The sequence below is a fragment of the Lissotriton vulgaris genome, unplaced genomic scaffold (genome assembly GCF_964263255.1).
Source record: "Lissotriton vulgaris unplaced genomic scaffold, aLisVul1.2 SCAFFOLD_1851, whole genome shotgun sequence".
Lineage (NCBI taxonomy): Eukaryota > Metazoa > Chordata > Amphibia > Caudata > Salamandridae > Lissotriton > Lissotriton vulgaris.
This window is the reverse complement of record NW_028240813.1, coordinates 159,388-182,940: the sequence shown is the minus strand read 5'-3', so window position 1 is coordinate 182,940 and position 23,553 is coordinate 159,388. Positions and strand designations below refer to the sequence as shown.

Here is a 23,553-nt window from a genome sequence, read left to right as displayed (position 1 = left end):
GAAAAGCCTGAAATTAAAGGCACAGAAAATGCCTGCTTCTGGATAGAACACTGAGAAGGGTTGAAAGTTTTTTCTCTGACCCTGGCCACTCGTACAAGCAATCCTATGATAGTCAGAAGGACCCACCCTAAAAAGGAATGGACAGCCATTTGGACCCTTTCCACCTTTTCTATATCTCGCCTGATCGAGCCTGATCGAGCGCTGATTGAGCGGATTAGCACATGTACTTCTCATTTTGGGAAGGTATTGCTTAGCTTGCTACCAGCAGCTCAGTTATGTTATGATGTTAGAGGCTTGCAAGGAATGCCTTAGTCCTGCATTAGGCAGTTTTTATTGCTACTTGCATTCAAGGGAAAGATAATTAGCCAGAATCTGTGACCCAGTTATTCAGCTTGGCATTCCGATTTGCACAAAGGGAATAAGCATTTGAGAAAAAATGCAACATGTGTTTCTTATGTTGTTATGAACAGCTTTTTATTCTTTTTCTTTAGGGTCTAGCCACTGCAGAAATAGATAAATAAGTGCTGACTTCCTGTAAGACGTGTCCAATGCTGGGACAAAATAAAAGGGGACACTTATAAATGATAGTGATATCATTTGAGAAAGGGTAAGTTGACACTGAATTTCATGTGTATTCACAGACCAAGCATGAAAAAGTCCCCAGCATGATCTTCATTGCGTGCTTAGAGCTGGTATTAGCTTTTCAGAGGTGCGGGCCTTTCGAAGGCTCGTTGGTCTAGGGGTATGATTCTCGCTTTGGGTGCGAGAGGTCCCGGGTTCAAATCCCGGACGAGCCCTTTCATTGGTGCTTTTTTAAAGTAGTATTGAAGTATGCATTTCAACGCCAATATCAATTTTCTCTTTGCAGTAGTGGATGAATATTTGCTAGAGTCTCATGCTTTTAACCTTGCCCTGCCTGAGCAAATAGGAAACATTTCTCTTTAAGCATTTTGCAAAAATGCTGAACTTGCATGGCATATACAAGCGTTCAGTTAGGGCTGTCTGGGAAGGTTGCATGAAAGAAATCTAAAACCAGAGGCCCTTGGAATAGCCTATTTTGAGAAGTTTCATCACAGAAGAATCAACTGTAGACATCTGTTTCTGTAGTGTAGTGGTTATCACGTTTGCCTCACACGCGAAAAGTCCCCGGTTCGAAACCGGGCAGAAACAGTTGTTATATTGTCTTGGCTGCAATGTTGAGAGGTGCCGTTTTGCCATGAAATTGTCCAGGCCCTGAAGATGGTTTCATGCAGACTCGTTCCAAGAAAGTGAATTCTCTTAAAAACACTAAAGTAATTGGCATGTGGATGTATCTGTTGATTCACAGACCTCGCTTTGAAAAGAGCCCTGCATTCTGTTCATTGCTCACCTAGAACATGCATTAACTTTGGGAATTGTTGGCTCCAACAGGCATCTTAGTTTAGTGGAGTGTTTCTGGTGTTTAAGTGCAGAAGCCCTGGGCTCAATTCCTCGGTGACCCTTCTCAAGGTGATGATACAAATGCATCGTCACCTTTACGTTTAATGTCAGAATTGTTTATTTCTATTTGGTGGTGTATGAATGCTTGCAATAGTATGTTGATTTTTTCTAGCCTTGAATGAATAAAAGCAAATCACTCCTCTTTATGTATTTTTCTAATACATTGATATTTGCATCTCCTTTCCTAGCCTGCATTTTTCACTATCTTACAGGCTGTATATAATAAGTATCAATTCAGGGGCCCTTCTTCTACTCAATTCACAACTGTTCTATCCCGGCATTGATAAGCAATCTACATCTGCTTCTGTTGTATATTGGTTATCATGTTTACCTGACGTGTGAAAGCCCCATGTTTGACAGTGCGCGTTAATAAAGAGACCAATGATTTTTATTAAAAGTTGTCATGTGTTTTTGTTACCTTGCACCGGCCAAAAAGTGCCGGAAATGACTTCATTTGCAGTCACTTGAAAAGTAGGGATTCTCAAATAAATGGTAAGAGGTTGGAACAAATCTAAAGGAATGCATGGCATATCTATATGTATGTGTACGCAGGTATCCATATATAAAGATAGATAGATAGATAGATAGATAGATAGATAGATAGATAGATAGATAGATAGATAGATAGATAGATAGATAGATAGATAGATAGATAGATAGATAGATAGATAGATAGATAGATAGATAGATAGATAGATAGATAGATAGATAGATAGATAGATAGATAGATAGATAGATATTGGGAGAGAGAGAGCGTTAATATAAACTGAGACTTTATTTTCCATCAAGCTGTCTTTCCTTTCCTTCAGGAGCAGAATGTTCTGATCATCAGCGCTCCAGAATCTAGTGCTTGGTTGGCAAGCATCACACATTGTGATGTGTTAGCTAAGAGTTCCATGTCGTTCAGACTCATATATTCCTCTGTAGTTGTACCTTGGTGATTCAACAAAATGTGGCATCATAAGCAGCATTCTACTGCCATAGACTGGGCAGAAAAAACATTTAGAATTTCACTGAAAAAGAAAAAAAGCATACTTAGGCAGAGCTTTCTGGACAGTAAGGACATTAGAGTAAGTGATGAATAAGCACTGCTTTTGTTAATTTACATAGGCAGAACAGAGACTGCTGGGAAAAGCCTGAAATTAAAGGCACAGAAAATGCCTGCTTCTGGATAGAACACTGAGAAGGGTTGAAAGTTTTTTCTCTGACCCTGGCCACTCGTACAAGCAATCCTATGATAGTCAGAAGGACCCACCCTAAAAAGGAAGGGACAGCCATTTGGACCCTTTCCACCTTTTCTATATCTCGCCTGATCGAGCCTGATCGAGCGCTGATTGAGCGAATTAGCACATGTACTTTTCATTTTGGGAAGGTATTGCTTAGCTTGCTACCAGCAGCTCAGTTATGTTATGATGTTAGAGGCTTGCAAGGAATGCTTTAGTCCTGCATTAGGCTGTTTTTATTGCTACTTGCATTCAAGGGAAAGATAATTAGCCAGAATCTGTGACCCAGTTATTCAGCTTGGCATTCCGATTTGCACAAAGGGAATAAGCATTTGAGAAAAAATGCAACATGTGTTTCTTATGTTGTTATGAACAGCTTTTTATTCTTTCTCTTTAGGGTCTAGCCACTGCAGAAATAGATAAATAAGTGCTGACTTCCTGTAAGACGTGTCCAATGCTGGGACAAAATAAAAGGGGACACTTATAAATGATAGTGATATCATTTGAGAAAGGGTAAGTTGACACTGAATTTCATGTGTATTCACAGACCAAGCATGAAAAAGTCCCCAGCATGATCTTCATTGCGTGCTTAGAGCTGGTATTAGCTTTTCAGAGGTGCAGGCCTTTCGAAGGCTCGTTGGTCTAGGGGTATGATTCTCGCTTTGGGTGCGAGAGGTCCCGGGTTCAAATCCCGGACGAGCCCTTTCATTGGTGCTTTTTTAAAGTAGTATTGAAGTATGCATTTCAAAGCCAATATCAATTTTCTCTTTGCAGTAGTGGATGAATATTTGCTAGAGTCTCATGCTTTTAACCTTGCCCTGCCTGAGCAAATAGGAAACATTTCTCTTTAAGCATTTTGCAAAAATGCTGAACTTGCATGGCATATACAAGCGTTCAGCTAGGGCTGTCTGGGAAGGTTGCATGAAAGAAATCTAAAACCAGAGGCCCTTGGAATAGCCTGTTTTGAGAAGTTTCATCACAGAAGAATCAACTGTAGACATCTGTTTCTGTAGTGTAGTGGTTATCACGTTTGCCTCACACGCGAAAGGTCCCCGGTTCGAAACCGGGCAGAAACAGTTGTTATATTGTCTTGGCTGCAATGTTGAGAGGTGCCGTTTTGCCATGAAATTGTCCAGGCCCTGAAGATGGTTTCATGCAGACTCGTTCCAAGAAAGTGAATTCTCTTAAAAACACTAAAGTAATTGGCATGTGGATGTATCTGTTGATTCACAGACCTCGCTTTGAAAAGAGCCCTGCATTCTGTTCATTGCTCACCTAGAACATGCATTAACTTTGGGAATTGTTGGCACCAACAGGCATCTTAGTTTAGTGGAGTGTTTCTGGTGTTTAAGTGCAGAAGCCCTGGGCTCAATTCCTCGGTGACCCTTCTCAAGGTGATGATACAAATGCATCGTCACCTTTACGTTTAATGTCAGAATTGTTTATTTCTATTTGGTGGTGTATGAATGCTTGCAATAGTATGTTGATTTTTTCTAGCCTTGAATGAATAAAAGCAAATCACTCCTCTTTATGTATTTTTCTAATACATTGATATTTGCATCTCCTTTCCTAGCCTGCATTTTTCACTATCTTACAGGCTGTATATAATAAGTATCAATTCAGGGGCCCTTCTTCTACTCAATTCACAACTGTTCTATCCCGGCATTGATAAGCAATCTACATCTGCTTCTGTTGTATATTGGTTATCATGTTTACCTGACGTGTGAAAGCCCCATGTTTGACAGTGCGCGTTAATAAAGAGACCAATGATTTTTATTAAAAGTTGTCATGTGTTTTTGTTACCTTGCACCGGCCAAAAAGTGCCGGAAATGACTTCATTTGCAGTCACTTGAAAAGTAGGGATTCTCAAATAAATGGTAAGAGGTTGGAACAAATCTAAAGGAATGCATGGCATATCTATATGTATGTGTACGCAGGTATCCATATATAAAGATAGATAGATAGATAGATAGATAGATAGATAGATAGATAGATAGATAGATAGATAGATAGATAGATAGATAGATAGATAGATAGATAGATAGATAGATAGATAGATAGATAGATAGATAGATAGATAGATAGATAGATAGATAGATAGATAGATAGATAGATAGATAGATAGATAGATAGATAGATATTGGGAGAGAGAGAGCGTTAATATAAACTGAGACTTTATTTTCCATCAAGCTGTCTTTCCTTTCCTTCAGGAGCAGAATGTTCTGATCATCAGCGCTCCAAAATCTAGTGCTTGGTTGGCAAGCATCACACATTGTGATGTGTTAGCTAAGAGTTCCATGTCGTTCAGACTCATATATTCACCTGTAGTTGTACCTTGGTGATTCAACAAAATGTGGCATCATAAGCAGCATTCTACTGCCATAGACTGGGCAGAAAAAACATTTAGAATTTCACTGAAAAAGAAAAAAAGCATACTTAGGCAGAGCTTTCTGGACAGTAAGGACATTAGAGTAAGTGATGAATAAGCACTGCTTTTGTTAATTTACATAGGCAGAACAGAGACTGCTGGGAAAAGCCTGAAATTAAAGGCAGAAAATGCCTGCTTCTGGATAGAACACTGAGAAGGGTTGAAAGTTTTTTCTCTGACCCTGGCCACTCGTACAAGCAATCCTATGATAGTCAGAAGGACCCACCCTAAAAAGGAAGGGACAGCCATTTGGACCCTTTCCACCTTTTCTATATCTCGCCTGATCGAGCCTGATCGAGCGCTGATTGAGCGGATTAGCACATGTACTTCTCATTTTGGGAAGGTATTGCTTAGCTTGCTACCAGCATCTCAGTTATGTTATGATGTTAGAGGCTTGCAAGGAATGCTTTAGTCCTGCATTAGGCAGTTTTTATTGCTACTTGCATTCAAGGGAAAGATAATTAGCCAGAATCTGTGGCCCAGTTATTCAGCTTGGCATTCCGATTTGCGCAAAGGGAATAAGCATTTGAGAAAAAATGCAACATGTGTTTCTTATGTTGTTATGAACAGCTTTTTATTCTTTCTCTTTAGGGTCTAGCCACTGCAGAAATAGATAAATAAGTGCTGACTTCCTGTAAGACGTGTCCAATGCTGGGACAAAATAAAAGGGGACACTTATAAATGATAGTGATATCATTTGAGAAAGGGTAAGTTGACACTGAATTTCATGTGTATTCACAGACCAAGCATGAAAAAGTCCCCAGCATGATCTTCATTGCGTGCTTAGAGCTGGTATTAGCTTTTCAGAGGTGCGGGTCTTTCGAAGGCTCGTTGGTCTAGGGGTATGATTCTCGCTTTGGGTGCGAGAGGTCCCGGGTTCAAATCCCGGATGAGCCCTTTCATTGGTGCTTTTTTAAAGTAGTATTGAAGTATGCATTTCAAAGCCAATATCAATTTTCTCTTTGCAGTAGTGGATGAATATTTGCTAGAGTCTCATGCTTTTAACCTTGCCCTGCCTGAGCAAATAGGAAACATTTCTCTTTAAGCATTTTGCAAAAATGCTGAACTTGCATGGCATATACAAGCGTTCAGCTAGGGCTGTCTGGGAAGGTTGCATGAAAGAAATCTAAAACCAGAGGCCCTTGGAATAGCCTGTTTTGAGAAGTTTCATCACAGAAGAATCAACTGTAGACATCTGTTTCTGTAGTGTAGTGGTTATCACGTTTGCCTCACACGCGAAAAGTCCCCGGTTCGAAACCGGGCAGAAACAGTTGTTATATTGTCTTGGCTGCAATGTTGAGAGGTGCCGTTTTGCATGAAATTGTCCAGGCCCTGAAGATGGTTTCATGCAGACTCGTTCCAAGAAAGTGAATTCTCTTAAAAACACTAAAGTAATTGGCATGTGGATGTATCTGTTGATTCACAGACCTCGCTTTGAAAAGAGCCCTGCATTCTGTTCATTGCTCACCTAGAACATGCATTAACTTTGGGAATTGTTGGCTCCAACAGGCATCTTAGTTTAGTGGAGTGTTTCTGGTGTTTAAGTGCAGAAGCCCTGGGCTCAATTCCTCGGTGACCCTTCTCAAGGTGATGATACAAATGCATCGTCACCTTTACGTTTAATGTCAGAATTGTTTATTTCTATTTGGTGGTGTATGAATGCTTGCAATAGTATGTTGATTTTTTCTAGCCTTGAATGAATAAAAGCAAATCACTCCTCTTTATGTATTTTTCTAATACATTGATATTTGCATCTCCTTTCCTAGCCTGCATTTTTCACTATCTTACAGGCTGTATATAATAAGTATCAATTCAGGGGCCCTTCTTCTACTCAATTCACAACTGTTCTATCCCGGCATTGATAAGCAATCTACATCTGCTTCTGTTGTATATTGGTTATCATGTTTACCTGACGTGTGAAAGCCCCATGTTTGACAGTGCGCGTTAATAAAGAGACCAATGATTTTTATTAAAAGTTGTCATGTGTTTTTGTTACCTTGCACCGGCCAAAAAGTGCCGGAAATGACTTCATTTGCAGTCACTTGAAAAGTAGGGATTCTCAAATAAATGGTAAGAGGTTGGAACAAATCTAAAGGAATGCATGGCATATCTATATGTATGTGTACGCAGGTATCCATATATAAAGATAGATAGATAGATAGATAGATAGATAGATAGATAGATAGATAGATAGATAGATAGATAGATAGATAGATAGATAGATAGATAGATAGATAGATAGATAGATAGATAGATAGATAGATAGATAGATATTGGGAGAGAGAGAGCGTTAATATAAACTGAGACTTTATTTTCCATCAAGCTGTCTTTCCTTTCCTTCAGGAGCAGAATGTTCTGATCATCAGCGCTCCAGAATCTAGTGCTTGGTTGGCAAGCATCACACATTGTGATGTGTTAGCTAAGAGTTCCATGTCGTTCAGACTCATATATTCCTCTGTAGTTGTACCTTGGTGATTCAACAAAATGTGGCATCATAAGCAGCATTCTACTGCCATAGACTGGGCAGAAAAAACATTTAGAATTTCACTGAAAAAGAAAAAAAGCATACTTAGGCAGAGCTTTCTGGACAGTAAGGACATTAGAGTAAGTGATGAATAAGCACTGCTTTTGTTAATTTACATAGGCAGAACAGAGACTGCTGGGAAAAGCCTGAAATTAAAGGCACAGAAAATGCCTGCTTCTGGATAGAACACTGAGAAGGGTTGAAAGTTTTTTCTCTGACCCTGGCCACTCGTACAAGCAATCCTATGATAGTCAGAAGGACCCACCCTAAAAAGGAAGGGACAGCCATTTGGACCCTTTCCACCTTTTCTATATCTCGCCTGATCGAGCCTGATCGAGCGCTGATTGAGCGAATTAGCACATGTACTTTTCATTTTGGGAAGGTATTGCTTAGCTTGCTACCAGCAGCTCAGTTATGTTATGATGTTAGAGGCTTGCAAGGAATGCTTTAGTCCTGCATTAGGCTGTTTTTATTGCTACTTGCATTCAAGGGAAAGATAATTAGCCAGAATCTGTGACCCAGTTATTCAGCTTGGCATTCCGATTTGCACAAAGGGAATAAGCATTTGAGAAAAAATGCAACATGTGTTTCTTATGTTGTTATGAACAGCTTTTTATTCTTTCTCTTTAGGGTCTAGCCACTGCAGAAATAGATAAATAAGTGCTGACTTCCTGTAAGACGTGTCCAATGCTGGGACAAAATAAAAGGGGACACTTATAAATGATAGTGATATCATTTGAGAAAGGGTAAGTTGACACTGAATTTCATGTGTATTCACAGACCAAGCATGAAAAAGTCCCCAGCATGATCTTCATTGCGTGCTTAGAGCTGGTATTAGCTTTTCAGAGGTGCAGGCCTTTCGAAGGCTCGTTGGTCTAGGGGTATGATTCTCGCTTTGGGTGCGAGAGGTCCCGGGTTCAAATCCCGGACGAGCCCTTTCATTGGTGCTTTTTTAAAGTAGTATTGAAGTATGCATTTCAAAGCCAATATCAATTTTCTCTTTGCAGTAGTGGATGAATATTTGCTAGAGTCTCATGCTTTTAACCTTGCCCTGCCTGAGCAAATAGGAAACATTTCTCTTTAAGCATTTTGCAAAAATGCTGAACTTGCATGGCATATACAAGCGTTCAGCTAGGGCTGTCTGGAAAGGTTGCATGAAAGAAATCTAAAACCAGAGGCCCTTGGAATAGCCTGTTTTGAGAAGTTTCATCACAGAAGAATCAACTGTAGACATCTGTTTCTGTAGTGTAGTGGTTATCACGTTTGCCTCACACGCGAAAGGTCCCCGGTTCGAAACCGGGCAGAAACAGTTGTTATATTGTCTTGGCTGCAATGTTGAGAGGTGCCGTTTTGCCATGAAATTGTCCAGGCCCTGAAGATGGTTTCATGCAGACTCGTTCCAAGAAAGTGAATTCTCTTAAAAACACTAAAGTAATTGGCATGTGGATGTATCTGTTGATTCACAGACCTCGCTTTGAAAAGAGCCCTGCATTCTGTTCATTGCTCACCTAGAACATGCATTAACTTTGGGAATTGTTGGCACCAACAGGCATCTTAGTTTAGTGGAGTGTTTCTGGTGTTTAAGTGCAGAAGCCCTGGGCTCAATTCCTCGGTGACCCTTCTCAAGGTGATGATACAAATGCATCGTCACCTTTACGTTTAATGTCAGAATTGTTTATTTCTATTTGGTGGTGTATGAATGCTTGCAATAGTATGTTGATTTTTTCTAGCCTTGAATGAATAAAAGCAAATCACTCCTCTTTATGTATTTTTCTAATACATTGATATTTGCATCTCCTTTCCTAGCCTGCATTTTTCACTATCTTACAGGCTGTATATAATAAGTATCAATTCAGGGGCCCTTCTTCTACTCAATTCACAACTGTTCTATCCCGGCATTGATAAGCAATCTACATCTGCTTCTGTTGTATATTGGTTATCATGTTTACCTGACGTGTGAAAGCCCCATGTTTGACAGTGCGCGTTAATAAAGAGACCAATGATTTTTATTAAAAGTTGTCATGTGTTTTTGTTACCTTGCACCGGCCAAAAAGTGCCGGAAATGACTTCATTTGCAGTCACTTGAAAAGTAGGGATTCTCAAATAAATGGTAAGAGGTTGGAACAAATCTAAAGGAATGCATGGCATATCTATATGTATGTGTACGCAGGTATCCATATATAAAGATAGATAGATAGATAGATAGATAGATAGATAGATAGATAGATAGATAGATAGATAGATAGATAGATAGATAGATAGATAGATAGATAGATAGATAGATAGATAGATAGATAGATAGATAGATAGATAGATAGATAGATAGATAGATAGATAGATAGATAGATAGATATTGGGAGAGAGAGAGCGTTAATATAAACTGAGACTTTATTTTCCATCAAGCTGTCTTTCCTTTCCTTCAGGAGCAGAATGTTCTGATCATCAGCGCTCCAAAATCTAGTGCTTGGTTGGCAAGCATCACACATTGTGATGTGTTAGCTAAGAGTTCCATGTCGTTCAGACTCATATATTCACCTGTAGTTGTACCTTGGTGATTCAACAAAATGTGGCATCATAAGCAGCATTCTACTGCCATAGACTGGGCAGAAAAAACATTTAGAATTTCACTGAAAAAGAAAAAAAGCATACTTAGGCAGAGCTTTCTGGACAGTAAGGACATTAGAGTAAGTGATGAATAAGCACTGCTTTTGTTAATTTACATAGGCAGAACAGAGACTGCTGGGAAAAGCCTGAAATTAAAGGCACAGAAAATGCCTGCTTCTGGATAGAACACTGAGAAGGGTTGAAAGTTTTTTCTCTGACCCTGGCCACTCGTACAAGCAATCCTATGATAGTCAGAAGGACCCACCCTAAAAAGGAAGGGACAGCCATTTGGACCCTTTCCACCTTTTCTATATCTCGCCTGATCGAGCCTGATCGAGCGCTGATTGAGCGGATTAGCACATGTACTTATCATTTTGGGAAGGTATTGCTTAGCTTGCTACCAGCAGCTCAGTTATGTTATGATGTTAGAGGCTTGCAAGGAATGCTTTAGTCCTGCATTAGGCAGTTTTTATTGCTACTTGCATTCAAGGGAAAGATAATTAGCCAGAATCTGTGACCCAGTTATTCAGCTTGGCATTCCGATTTGCACAAAGGGAATAAGCATTTGAGAAAAAATGCAACATGTGTTTCTTATGTTGTTATGAACAGCTTTTTATTCTTTCTCTTTAGGGTCTAGCCACTGCAGAAATAGATAAATAAGTGCTGACTTCCTGTAAGACGTGTCCAATGCTGGGACAAAATAAAAGGGGACACTTATAAATGATAGTGATATCATTTGAGAAAGGGTAAGTTGACACTGAATTTCATGTGTATTCACAGACCAAGCATGAAAAAGTCCCCAGCATGATCTTCATTGCGTGCTTAGAGCTGGTATTAGCTTTTCAGAGGTGCGGGCCTTTCGAAGGCTCGTTGGTCTAGGGGTATGATTCTCGCTTTGGGTGCGAGAGGTCCCGGGTTCAAATCCCGGACGAGCCCTTTCATTGGTGCTTTTTTAAAGTAGTATTGAAGTATGCATTTCAAAGCCAATATCAATTTTCTCTTTGCAGTAGTGGATGAATATTTGCTAGAGTCTCATGCTTTTAACCTTGCCCTGCCTGAGCAAATAGGAAACATTTCTCTTTAAGCATTTTGCAAAAATGCTGAACTTGCATGGCATATACAAGCGTTCAGCTAGGGCTGTCTGGGAAGGTTGCATGAAAGAAATCTAAAACCAGAGGCCCTTGGAATAGCCTGTTTTGAGAAGTTTCATCACAGAAGAATCAACTGTAGACATCTGTTTCTGTAGTGTAGTGGTTATCACGATCGCCTCACACGCGAAAGGTCCCCGGTTCGAAACCGGGCAGAAACAGTTGTTATATTGTCTTGGCTACAATGTTGAGAGGTGCCGTTTTGCCATGAAATTGTCCAGGCCCTGAAGATGGTTTCATGCAGACTCATTCCAAGAAAGTGAATTCTCTTAAAAACACTAAAGTAATTGGCATGTGGATGTATCTGTTGATTCACAGACCTCGCTTTCATAAGAGCCCTGGATTCTGTTCATTGCTCACCTAGAACATGCATTAACTTTGGGAATTGTTGGCACCAACAGGCATCTTAGTTTAGTGGAGTGTTTCTGGTGTTTAAGTGCAGAAGCCCTGGGCTCAATTCCTCGGAGACCCTTCTCAAGGTGATGATACAAATGCATCGTCACCTTTACGTTTAATGTCAGAATTGTTTATTTCTATTTGGTGGTGTATGAATGCTTGCAATAGTATGTTGATTTTTTCTAGCCTTGAATGAATAAAAGCAAATCACTCCTCTTTATGTATTTTTCTAATACATTGATATTTGCATCTCCTTTCCTAGCCTGCATTTTTCACTATCTTACAGGCTGTATATAATAAGTATCAATTCAGGGGCCCTTCTTCTACTCAATTCACAACTGTTCTATCCCGGCATTGATAAGCAATCTACATCTGCTTCTGTTGTATATTGGTTATCATGTTTACCTGACGTGTGAAAGCCCCATGTTTGACAGTGCGCGTTAATAAAGAGACCAATGATTTTTATTAAAAGTTGTCATGTGTTTTTGTTACCTTGCACCGGCCAAAAAGTGCCGGAAATGACTTCATTTGCAGTCACTTGAAAAGTAGGGATTCTCAAATAAATGGTAAGAGGTTGGAACAAATCTAAAGGAATGCATGGCATATCTATATGTATGTGTACGCAGGTATCCATATATAAAGATAGATAGATAGATAGATAGATAGATAGATAGATAGATAGATAGATAGATAGATAGATAGATAGATAGATAGATAGATAGATAGATAGATAGATAGATAGATAGATAGATAGATAGATAGATAGATAGATAGATAGATAGATAGATAGATAGATAGATAGATAGATAGATAGATAGATAGATATTGGGAGAGAGAGAGCGTTAATATAAACTGAGACTTTATTTTCCATCAAGCTGTCTTTCCTTTCCTTCAGGAGCAGAATGTTCTGATCATCAGCGCTCCAGAATCTAGTGCTTGGTTGGCAAGCATCACACATTGTGATGTGTTAGCTAAGAGTTCCATGTCGTTCAGACTCATATATTCCTCTGTAGTTGTACCTTGGTGATTCAACAAAATGTGGCATCATAAGCAGCATTCTACTGCCATAGACTGGGCAGAAAAAACATTTAGAATTTCACTGAAAAAGAAAAAAAGCATACTTAGGCAGAGCTTTCTGGACAGTAAGGACATTAGAGTAAGGGATGAATAAGCACTGCTTTTGTTAATTTACATAGGCAGAATAGAGACTGCTGGGAAAAGCCTGAAATTAAAGGCACAGAAAATGCCTGCTTCTGGATAGAACACTAAGAAGGGTTGAAAGTTTTTTCTCTGACCCTGGCCACTCTTACAAGCAATCCTATGATAGTCAGAAGGACCCACCCTAAAAAGGAAGCTACAGCCATTTGGACCCTTTCCACCTTTTCTACATCTCGCCTGATCGAGCGCTGATTGAGCGGATTAGCACATGTACTTCTCATTTTTGGAAGGTATTGCTTAGCTTGCTACCAGCAGCTCAGTTATGTTATGATGTTAGAGGCTTGCAAGGAATGCTTTAGTCCTGCATTAGGCAGTTTTTATTGCTTATTGCATTCAAGGGAAAGATAATTAGCCAGAATCTGTGGCCCAGTTATTCAGCTTGGCATTCCGATTTGCACAAAGGGAATAAGCATTTGAGAAAAAATGCAACATGTGTTTCTTATGTTGTTATGAACAGCTTTTTATTCTTTCTCTTTAGGGTCTAGCCACTGCAGAAATAGATAAATAAGTGCTGACTTCCTGTAAGACGTGTCCAATGCTGGGACAAAATAAAAGGGGACACTTATAAATGATAGTGATATCATTTGAGAAAGGGTAAGTTGACACTGAATTTCATGTGTATTCACAGACCAAGCATGAAAAAGTCCCCAGCATGATCTTCATTGCGTGCTTAGAGCTGGTATTAGCTTTTCAGAGGTGCGGGTCTTTCGAAGGCTCGTTGGTCTAGGGGTATGATTCTCGCTTTGGGTGCGAGAGGTCCCGGGTTCAAATCCCGGACGAGCCCTTTCATTGGTGCTTTTTTAAAGTAGTATTGAAGTATGCATTTCAAAGCCAATATCAATTTTCTCTTTGCAGTAGTGGATGAATATTTGCTAGAGTCTCATGCTTTTAACCGTGCCCTGCCTGAGCAAATAGGAAACATTTCTCTTTAAGCATTTTGCAAAAATGCTGAACTTGCATGGCATATACAAGCGTTCAGCTAGGGCTGTCTGGGAAGGTTGCATGAAAGAAATCTAAAACCAGAGGCCCTTGGAATAGCCTGTTTTGAGAAGTTTCATCACAGAAGAATCAACTGTAGACATCTGTTTCTGTAGTGTAGTGGTTATCACGTTTGCCTCACACGCGAAAGGTCCCCGGTTCGAAACCGGGCAGAAACAGTTGTTATATTGTCTTGGCTGCAATGTTGAGAGGTGCCGTTTTGCCATGAAATTGTCCAGGCCCTGAAGATGGTTTCATGCAGACTCGTTCCAAGAAAGTGAATTCTCTTAAAAACACTAAAGTAATTGGCATGTGGATGTATCTGTTGATTCACAGACCTCGCTTTGAAAAGAGCCCTGCATTCTGTTCATTGCTCACCTAGAACATGCATTAACTTTGGGAATTGTTGGCACCAACAGGCATCTTAGTTTAGTGGAGTGTTTCTGGTGTTTAAGTGCAGAAGCCCTGGGCTCAATTCCTCGGTGACCCTTCTCAAGGTGATGATACAAATGCATCGTCACCTTTACGTTTAATGTCAGAATTGTTTATTTCTATTTGGTGGTGTATGAATGCTTGCAATAGTATGTTGATTTTTTCTAGCCTTGAATGAATAAAAGCAAATCACTCCTCTTTATGTATTTTTCTAATACATTGATATTTGCATCTCCTTTCCTAGCCTGCATTTTTCACTATCTTACAGGCTGTATATAATAAGTATCAATTCAGGGGCCCTTCTTCTACTCAATTCACAACTGTTCTATCCCGGCATTGATAAGCAATCTACATCTGCTTCTGTTGTATATTGGTTATCATGTTTACCTGACGTGTGAAAGCCCCATGTTTGACAGTGCGCGTTAATAAAGAGACCAATGATTTTTATTAAAAGTTGTCATGTGTTTTTGTTACCTTGCACCGGCCAAAAAGTGCCGGAAATGACTTCATTTGCAGTCACTTGAAAAGTAGGGATTCTCAAATAAATGGTAAGAGGTTGGAACAAATCTAAAGGAATGCATGGCATATCTATATGTATGTGTACGCAGGTATCCATATATAAAGATAGATAGATAGATAGATAGATAGATAGATAGATAGATAGATAGATAGATAGATAGATAGATAGATAGATAGATAGATAGATAGATAGATAGATAGATAGATAGATAGATAGATAGATAGATAGATAGATAGATAGATAGATAGATAGATAGATAGATAGATAGATAGATAGATAGATAGATAGATAGAGAGAGAGAGCGTTAATATAAACTGAGACTTTATTTTCCATCAAGCTGTCTTTCCTTTCCTTCAGGAGCAGAATGTTCTGATCATCAGCGCTCCAAAATCTAGTGCTTGGTTGGCAAGCATCACACATTGTGATGTGTTAGCTAAGAGTTCCATGTCGTTCAGACTCATATATTTACCTGTAGTTGTACCTTGGTGATTCAACAAAATGTGGCATCATAAGCAGCATTCTACTGCCATAGACTGGGCAGAAAAAACATTTAGAATTTCACTGAAAAAGAAAAAAAGCATACTTAGGCAGAGCTTTCTGGACAGTAAGGACATTAGAGTAAGTGATGAATAAGCACTGCTTTTGTTAATTTACATAGGCAGAACAGAGACTGCTGGGAAAAGCCTGAAATTAAAGGCACAGAAAATGCCTGCTTCTGGATAGAACACTGAGAAGGGTTGAAAGTTTTTTCTCTGACCCTGGCCACTCGTACAAGCAATCCTATGATAGTCAGAAGGACCCACCCTAAAAAGGAATGGACAGCCATTTGGACCCTTTCCACCTTTTCTATATCTCGCCTGATCGAGCCTGATCGAGCGCTGATTGAGCGGATTAGCACATGTACTTCTCATTTTGGGAAGGTATTGCTTAGCTTGCTACCAGCAGCTCAGTTATGTTATGATGTTAGAGGCTTGCAAGGAATGCCTTAGTCCTGCATTAGGCAGTTTTTATTGCTACTTGCATTCAAGGGAAAGATAATTAGCCAGAATCTGTGACCCAGTTATTCAGCTTGGCATTCCGATTTGCACAAAGGGAATAAGCATTTGAGAAAAAATGCAACATGTGTTTCTTATGTTGTTATGAACAGCTTTTTATTCTTTCTCTTTAGGGTCTAGCCACTGCAGAAATAGATAAATAAGTGCTGACTTCCTGTAAGACGTGTCCAATGCTGGGACAAAATAAAAGGGGACACTTATAAATGATAGTGATATCATTTGAGAAAGGGTAAGTTGACACTGAATTTCATGTGTATTCACAGACCAAGCATGAAAAAGTCCCCAGCATGATCTTCATTGCGTGCTTAGAGCTGGTATTAGCTTTTCAGAGGTGCAGGCCTTTCGAAGGCTCGTTGGTCTAGGGGTATGATTCTCGCTTTGGGTGCGAGAGGTCCCGGGTTCAAATCCCGGACGAGCCCTTTCATTGGTGCTTTTTTAAAGTAGTATTGAAGTATGCATTTCAAAGCCAATATCAATTTTCTCTTTGCAGTAGTGGATGAATATTTGCTAGAGTCTCATGCTTTTAACCTTGCCCTGCCTGAGCAAATAGGAAACATTTCTCTTTAAGCATTTTGCAAAAATGCTGAACTTGCATGGCATATACAAGCGTTCAGCTAGGGCTGTCTGGGAAGGTTGCATGAAAGAAATCTAAAACCAGAGGCCCTTGGAATAGCCTGTTTTGAGAAGTTTCATCACAGAAGAATCAACTGTAGACATCTGTTTCTGTAGTGTAGTGGTTATCACGTTTGCCTCACACGCGAAAGGTCCCCGGTTCGAAACCGGGCAGAAACAGTTGTTATATTGTCTTGGCTGCAATGTTGAGAGGTGCCGTTTTGCCATGAAATTGTCCAGGCCCTGAAGATGGTTTCATGCAGACTCGTTCCAAGAAAGTGAATTCTCTTAAAAACACTAAAGTAATTGGCATGTGGATGTATCTGTTGATTCACAGACCTCGCTTTGAAAAGAGCCCTGCATTCTGTTCATTGCTCACCTAGAACATGCATTAACTTTGGGAATTGTTGGCACCAACAGGCATCTTAGTTTAGTGGAGTGTTTCTGGTGTTTAAGTGCAGAAGCCCTGGGCTCAATTCCTCGGTGACCCTTCTCAAGGTGATGATACAAATGCATCGTCACCTTTACGTTTAATGTCAGAATTGTTTATTTCTATTTGGTGGTGTATGAATGCTTGCAATAGTATGTTGATTTTTTCTAGCCTTGAATGAATAAAAGCAAATCACTCCTCTTTATGTATTTTTCTAATACATTGATATTTGCATCTCCTTTCCTAGCCTGCATTTTTCACTATCTTACAGGCTGTATATAATAAGTATCAATTCAGGGGCCCTTCTTCTACTCAATTCACAACTGTTCTATCCCGGCATTGATAAGCAATCTACATCTGCTTCTGTTGTATATTGGTTATCATGTTTACCTGACGTGTGAAAGCCCCATGTTTGACAGTGCGCGTTAATAAAGAGACCAATGATTTTTATTAAAAGTTGTCATGTGTTTTTGTTACCTTGCACCGGCCAAAAAGTGCCGGAAATGACTTCATTTGCAGTCACTTGAAAAGTAGGGATTCTCAAATAAATGGTAAGAGGTTGGAACAAATCTAAAGGAATGCATGGCATATCTATATGTATGTGTACGCAGGTATCCATATATAAAGATAGATAGATAGATAGATAGATAGATAGATAGATAGATAGATAGATAGATAGATAGATAGATAGATAGATAGATAGATAGATAGATAGATAGATAGATAGATAGATAGATAGATAGATAGATATTGGGAGAGAGAGAGCGTTAATATAAACTGAGACTTTATTTTCCATCAAGCTGTCTTTCCTTTCCTTCAGGAGCAGAATGTTCTGATCATCAGCGCTCCAAAATCTAGTGCTTGGTTGGCAAGCATCACACATTGTGATGTGTTAGCTAAGAGTTCCATGTCGTTCAGACTCATATATTCACCTGTAGTTGTACCTTGGTGATTCAACAAAATGTGGCATCATAAGCAGCATTCTACTGCCATAGACTGGGCAGAAAAAACATTTAGAATTTCACTGAAAAAGAAAAAAAGCATACTTAGGCAGAGCTTTCTGGACAGTAAGGACATTAGAGTAAGTGATGAATAAGCACTGCTTTTGTTAATTTACATAGGCAGAACAGAGACTGCTGGGAAAAGCCTGAAATTAAAGGCACAGAAAATGCCTGCTTCTGGATAGAACACTGAGAAGGGTTGAAAGTTTTTTCTCTGACCCTGGCCACTCGTACAAGCAATCCTATGATAGTCAGAAGGACCCACCCTAAAAAGGAAGGGACAGCCATTTGGACCCTTTCCACCTTTTCTATATCTCGCCTGATCGAGCCTGATCGAGCGCTGATTGAGCGGATTAGCACATGTACTTATCATTTTGGGAAGGTATTGCTTAGCTTGCTACCAGCAGCTCAGTTATGTTATGATGTTAGAGGCTTGCAAGGAATGCTTTAGTCCTGCATTAGGCAGTTTTTATTGCTACTTGCATTCAAGGGAAAGATAATTAGCCAGAATCTGTGACCCAGTTATTCAGCTTGGCATTCCGATTTGCACAAAGGGAATAAGCATTTGAGAAAAAATGCAACATGTGTTTCTTATGTTGTTATGAACAGCTTTTTATTCTTTCTCTTTAGGGTCTAGCCACTGCAGAAATAGATAAATAAGTGCTGACTTCCTGTAAGACGTGTCCAATGCTGGGACAAAATAAAAGGGGACACTTATAAATGATAGTGATATCATTTGAGAAAGGGTAAGTTGACACTGAATTTCATGTGTATTCACAGACCAAGCATGAAAAAGTCCCCAGCATGATCTTCATTGCGTGCTTAGAGCTGGTATTAGCTTTTCAGAGGTGCGGGCCTTTCGAAGGCTCGTTGGTCTAGGGGTATGATTCTCGCTTTGGGTGCGAGAGGTCCCGGGTTCAAATCCTGGACGAGCCCTTTCATTGGTGCTTTTTTAAAGTAGTATTGAAGTATGCATTTCAAAGCCAATATCAATTTTCTCTTTGCAGTAGTGGATGAATATTTGCTAGAGTCTCATGCTTTTAACCTTGCCCTGCCTGAGCAAATAGGAAACATTTCTCTTTAAGCATTTTGCAAAAATGCTGAACTTGCATGGCATATACAAGCGTTCAGCTAGGGCTGTCTGGGAAGGTTGCATGAAAGAAATCTAAAACCAGAGGCCCTTGGAATAGCCTGTTTTGAGAAGTTTCATCACAGAAGAATCAACTGTAGACATCTGTTTCTGTAGTGTAGTGGTTATCACGATCGCCTCACACGCGAAAGGTCCCCGGTTCGAAACCGGGCAGAAACAGTTGTTATATTGTCTTGGCTACAATGTTGAGAGGTGCCGTTTTGCCATGAAATTGTCCAGGCCCTGAAGATGGTTTCATGCAGACTCATTCCAAGAAAGTGAATTCTCTTAAAAACACTAAAGTAATTGGCATGTGGATGTATCTGTTGATTCACAGACCTCGCTTTCATAAGAGCCCTGGATTCTGTTCATTGCTCACCTAGAACATGCATTAACTTTGGGAATTGTTGGCACCAACAGGCATCTTAGTTTAGTGGAGTGTTTCTGGTGTTTAAGTGCAGAAGCCCTGGGCTCAATTCCTCGGAGACCCTTCTCAAGGTGATGATACAAATGCATCGTCACCTTTACGTTTAATGTCAGAATTGTTTATTTCTATTTGGTGGTGTATGAATGCTTGCAATAGTATGTTGATTTTTTCTAGCCTTGAATGAATAAAAGCAAATCACTCCTCTTTATGTATTTTTCTAATACATTGATATTTGCATCTCCTTTCCTAGCCTGCATTTTTCACTATCTTACAGGCTGTATATAATAAGTATCAATTCAGGGGCCCTTCTATTACTCAATTCACAACTATTCTATCCTGGCATTGATAAGCAATCTACATCTGCTTCTGTTGTGTATTGGTTATCATGTTTACCTGACGTGTGAAAGCCCCATGTTTGACAGTGCGCGTTAATAAAGAGACCAATGATTTGTATTAAAAGTTGGCATGTGTTTTTGTTACCTTGCACCGGCTAAAAAGTGCCGGAAATGACTTCATTTGCAGTCACTTAAAAAGTAGGGATTCTCAAATAAATGGTAAGAGGTTGGAACAAATCTAAAGGAATGCATGGCATATCTATATGTATGTGTACGCAGGTATCCATATATAAAGATAGATAGATAGATAGATAGATAGATAGATAGATAGATAGATAGATAGATAGATAGATAGATAGATAGATAGATAGATAGATAGATAGATAGATAGATAGATAGATATTGGGAGAGAGAGAGCGTTAATATAAACTGAGACTTTATTTTCCATCAAGCTGTCTTTCCTTTCCTTCAGGAGCAGAATGTTCTGATCATCAGCGCTCCAGAATCTAGTGCTTGGTTGGCAAGCATCACGCATTGTGATGTGTTAGCTAAGAGTTCCATGTCGTTCAGACTCATATATTCCTCTGTAGTTGTACCTTGGTGATTCAACAAAATGTGGCATCATAAGCAGCATTCTACTGCCATAGACTGGGCAGAAAAAACATTTAGAATTTCACTGAAAAAGAAAAAAAGCATACTTAGGCAGAGCTTTCTGGACAGTAAGGACATTAGAGTAAGTGATGAATAAGCACTGCTTTTGTTAATTTACATAGGCAGAACAGAGACTGCTGGGAAAAGCCTGAAATTAAAGGCACAGAAAATGCCTGCTTCTGGATAGAACACTGAGAAGGGTTGAAAGTTTTTTCTCTGACCCTGGCCACTCGTACAAGCAATCCTATGATAGTCAGAAGGACCCACCCTAAAAAGGAATGGACAGCCATTTGGACCCTTTCCACCTTTTCTATATCTCGCCTGATCGAGCCTGATCGAGCGCTGATTGAGCGGATTAGCACATGTACTTCTCATTTTGGGAAGGTATTGCTTAGCTTGCTACCAGCAGCTCAGTTATGTTATGATGTTAGAGGCTTGCAAGGAATGCCTTAGTCCTGCATTAGGCAGTTTTTATTGCTACTTGCATTCAAGGGAAAGATAATTAGCCAGAATCTGTGACCCAGTTATTCAGCTTGGCATTCCGATTTGCACAAAGGGAATAAGCATTTGAGAAAAAATGCAACATGTGTTTCTTATGTTGTTATGAACAGCTTTTTATTCTTTCTCTTTAGGGTCTAGCCACTGCAGAAATAGATAAATAAGTGCTGACTTCCTGTAAGACGTGTCCAATGCTGGGACAAAATAAAAGGGGACACTTATAAATGATAGTGATATCATTTGAGAAAGGGTAAGTTGACACTGAATTTCATGTGTATTCACAGACCAAGCATGAAAAAGTCCCCAGCATGATCTTCATTGCGTGCTTAGAGCTGGTATTAGCTTTTCAGAGGTGCGGGCCTTTCGAAGGCTCGTTGGTCTAGGGGTATGATTCTCGCTTTGGGTGCGAGAGGTCCCGGGTTCAAATCCCGGACGAGCCCTTTCATTGGTGCTTTTTTAAAGTAGTATTGAAGTATGCATTTCAAAGCCAATATCAATTTTCTCTTTGCAGTAGTGGATGAATATTTGCTAGAGTCTCATGCTTTTAACCTTGCCCTGCCTGAGCAAATAGGAAACATTTCTCTTTAAGCATTTTGCAAAAATGCTGAACTTCCATGGCATATACAAGCGTTCAGCTAGGGCTGTCTGGGAAGGTTGCATGAAAGAAATCTAAAACCAGAGGCCCTTGGAATAGCCTGTTTTGAGAAGTTTCATCACAGAAGAATCAACTGTAGACATCTGTTTCTGTAGTGTAGTGGTTATCACGTTTGCCTCACACGCGAAAGGTCCCCGGTTCGAAACCGGGCAGAAACAGTTGTTATATTGTCTTGGCTGCAATGTTGAGAGGTGCCGTTTTGCCATGAAATTGTCCAGGCCCTGAAGATGGTTTCATGCAGACTCGTTCCAAGAAAGTGAATTCTCTTAAAAACATTAAAGTAATTGGCATGTGGATGTATCTGTTGATTCACAGACCTCGCTTTGAAAAGAGCCCTGCATTCTGTTCATTGCTCACCTAGAACATGCATTAACTTTGGGAATTGTTGGCACCAACAGGCATCTTAGTTTAGTGGAGTGTTTCTGGTGTTTAAGTGCAGAAGCCCTGGGCTCAATTCCTCGGTGACCCTTCTCAAGGTGATGATACAAATGCATCGTCACCTTTACGTTTAATGTCAGAATTGTTTATTTCTATTTGGTGGTGTATGAATGCTTGCAATAGTATGTTGATTTTTTCTAGCCTTGAATGAATAAAAGCAAATCACTCCTCTTTATGTATTTTTCTAATACATTGATATTTGCATCTCCTTTCCTAGCCTGCATTTTTCACTATCTTACAGGCTGTATATAATAAGTATCAATTCAGGGGCCCTTCTTCTACTCAATTCACAACTGTTCTATCCCGGCATTGATAAGCAATCTACATCTGCTTCTGTTGTATATTGGTTATCATGTTTACCTGACGTGTGAAAGCCCCATGTTTGACAGTGCGCGTTAATAAAGAGACCAATGATTTTTATTAAAAGTTGTCATGTGTTTTTGTTACCTTGCACCGGCCAAAAAGTGCCGGAAATGACTTCATTTGCAGTCACTTGAAAAGTAGGGATTCTCAAATAAATGGTAAGAGGTTGGAACAAATCTAAAGGAATGCATGGCATATCTATATGTATGTGTACGCAGGTATCCATATATAAAGATAGATAGATAGATAGATAGATAGATAGATAGATAGATAGATAGATAGATAGATAGATAGATAGATAGATAGATAGATAGATAGATAGATATTGGGAGAGAGAGAGCGTTAATATAAACTGAGACTTTATTTTCCATCAAGCTGTCTTTCCTTTCCTTCAGGAGCAGAATGTTCTGATCATCAGCGCTCCAGAATCTAGTGCTTGGTTGGCAAGCATCACGCATTGTGATGTGTTAGCTAAGAGTTCCATGTCGTTCAGACTCATATATTCCTCTGTAGTTGTACCTTGGTGATTCAACAAAATGTGGCATCATAAGCAGCATTCTACTGCCATAGACTGGGCAGAAAAAATATTTAGAATTTCACTGAAAAAGAAAAAAAGCATACTTAGGCAGAGCTTTCTGGACAGTAAGGACATTAGAGTAAGTGATGAATAAGCACTGCTTTTGTTAATTTACATAGGCAGAACAGAGACTGCTGGGAAAAGCCTGAAATTAAAGGCACAGAAAATGCCTGCTTCTGGATAGAACACTGAGAAGGGTTGAAAGTTTTTTCTCTGACCCTGGCCACTCGTACAAGCAATCCTATGATAGTCAGAAGGACCCACCCTAAAAAGGAATGGACAGCCATTTGGACCCTTTCCACCTTTTCTATATCTCGCCTGATCGAGCCTGATCGAGCGCTGATTGAGCGGATTAGCACATGTACTTCTCATTTTGGGAAGGTATTGCTTAGCTTGCTACCAGCAGCTCAGTTATGTTATGATGTTAGAGGC

General features: G+C 39.7%; 13 non-coding genes across 13 annotated transcripts; all 13 read left to right on the top strand.

Moving 5' to 3' along the window:
- Positions 1-725: 725 nt before the first annotated feature.
- On the top strand, positions 726-797 carry TRNAP-UGG (transfer RNA proline (anticodon UGG)). The gene has a single exon. It is a non-coding gene; the product is annotated as a tRNA-Pro (tRNA).
- Positions 798-3,333: 2,536 nt separating this feature from the next.
- On the top strand, positions 3,334-3,405 carry TRNAP-UGG (transfer RNA proline (anticodon UGG)). The gene has a single exon. It is a non-coding gene; the product is annotated as a tRNA-Pro (tRNA).
- Positions 3,406-3,705: 300 nt separating this feature from the next.
- On the top strand, positions 3,706-3,778 carry TRNAV-CAC (transfer RNA valine (anticodon CAC)). The gene has a single exon. It is a non-coding gene; the product is annotated as a tRNA-Val (tRNA).
- Positions 3,779-5,955: 2,177 nt separating this feature from the next.
- Positions 5,956-6,027, top strand: TRNAP-UGG (transfer RNA proline (anticodon UGG)). The gene has a single exon. It is a non-coding gene; the product is annotated as a tRNA-Pro (tRNA).
- Positions 6,028-8,518: 2,491 nt separating this feature from the next.
- Positions 8,519-8,590, top strand: TRNAP-UGG (transfer RNA proline (anticodon UGG)). Its single transcript has one exon. It is a non-coding gene; the product is annotated as a tRNA-Pro (tRNA).
- A 300-nt stretch (positions 8,591-8,890) lies between these two features.
- Positions 8,891-8,963, top strand: TRNAV-CAC (transfer RNA valine (anticodon CAC)). The gene has a single exon. It is a non-coding gene; the product is annotated as a tRNA-Val (tRNA).
- Positions 8,964-11,122: 2,159 nt separating this feature from the next.
- TRNAP-UGG (transfer RNA proline (anticodon UGG)) lies at positions 11,123-11,194 on the top strand. Its single transcript has one exon. It is a non-coding gene; the product is annotated as a tRNA-Pro (tRNA).
- A 2,538-nt stretch (positions 11,195-13,732) lies between these two features.
- Positions 13,733-13,804, top strand: TRNAP-UGG (transfer RNA proline (anticodon UGG)). Its single transcript has one exon. It is a non-coding gene; the product is annotated as a tRNA-Pro (tRNA).
- A 300-nt stretch (positions 13,805-14,104) lies between these two features.
- Positions 14,105-14,177, top strand: TRNAV-CAC (transfer RNA valine (anticodon CAC)). The gene has a single exon. It is a non-coding gene; the product is annotated as a tRNA-Val (tRNA).
- Positions 14,178-16,352: 2,175 nt separating this feature from the next.
- On the top strand, positions 16,353-16,424 carry TRNAP-UGG (transfer RNA proline (anticodon UGG)). The gene has a single exon. It is a non-coding gene; the product is annotated as a tRNA-Pro (tRNA).
- A 300-nt stretch (positions 16,425-16,724) lies between these two features.
- Positions 16,725-16,797, top strand: TRNAV-CAC (transfer RNA valine (anticodon CAC)). The gene has a single exon. It is a non-coding gene; the product is annotated as a tRNA-Val (tRNA).
- Positions 16,798-21,456: 4,659 nt separating this feature from the next.
- On the top strand, positions 21,457-21,528 carry TRNAP-UGG (transfer RNA proline (anticodon UGG)). Its single transcript has one exon. It is a non-coding gene; the product is annotated as a tRNA-Pro (tRNA).
- Positions 21,529-21,828: 300 nt separating this feature from the next.
- Positions 21,829-21,901, top strand: TRNAV-CAC (transfer RNA valine (anticodon CAC)). Its single transcript has one exon. It is a non-coding gene; the product is annotated as a tRNA-Val (tRNA).
- Positions 21,902-23,553: the final 1,652 nt, after the last annotated feature.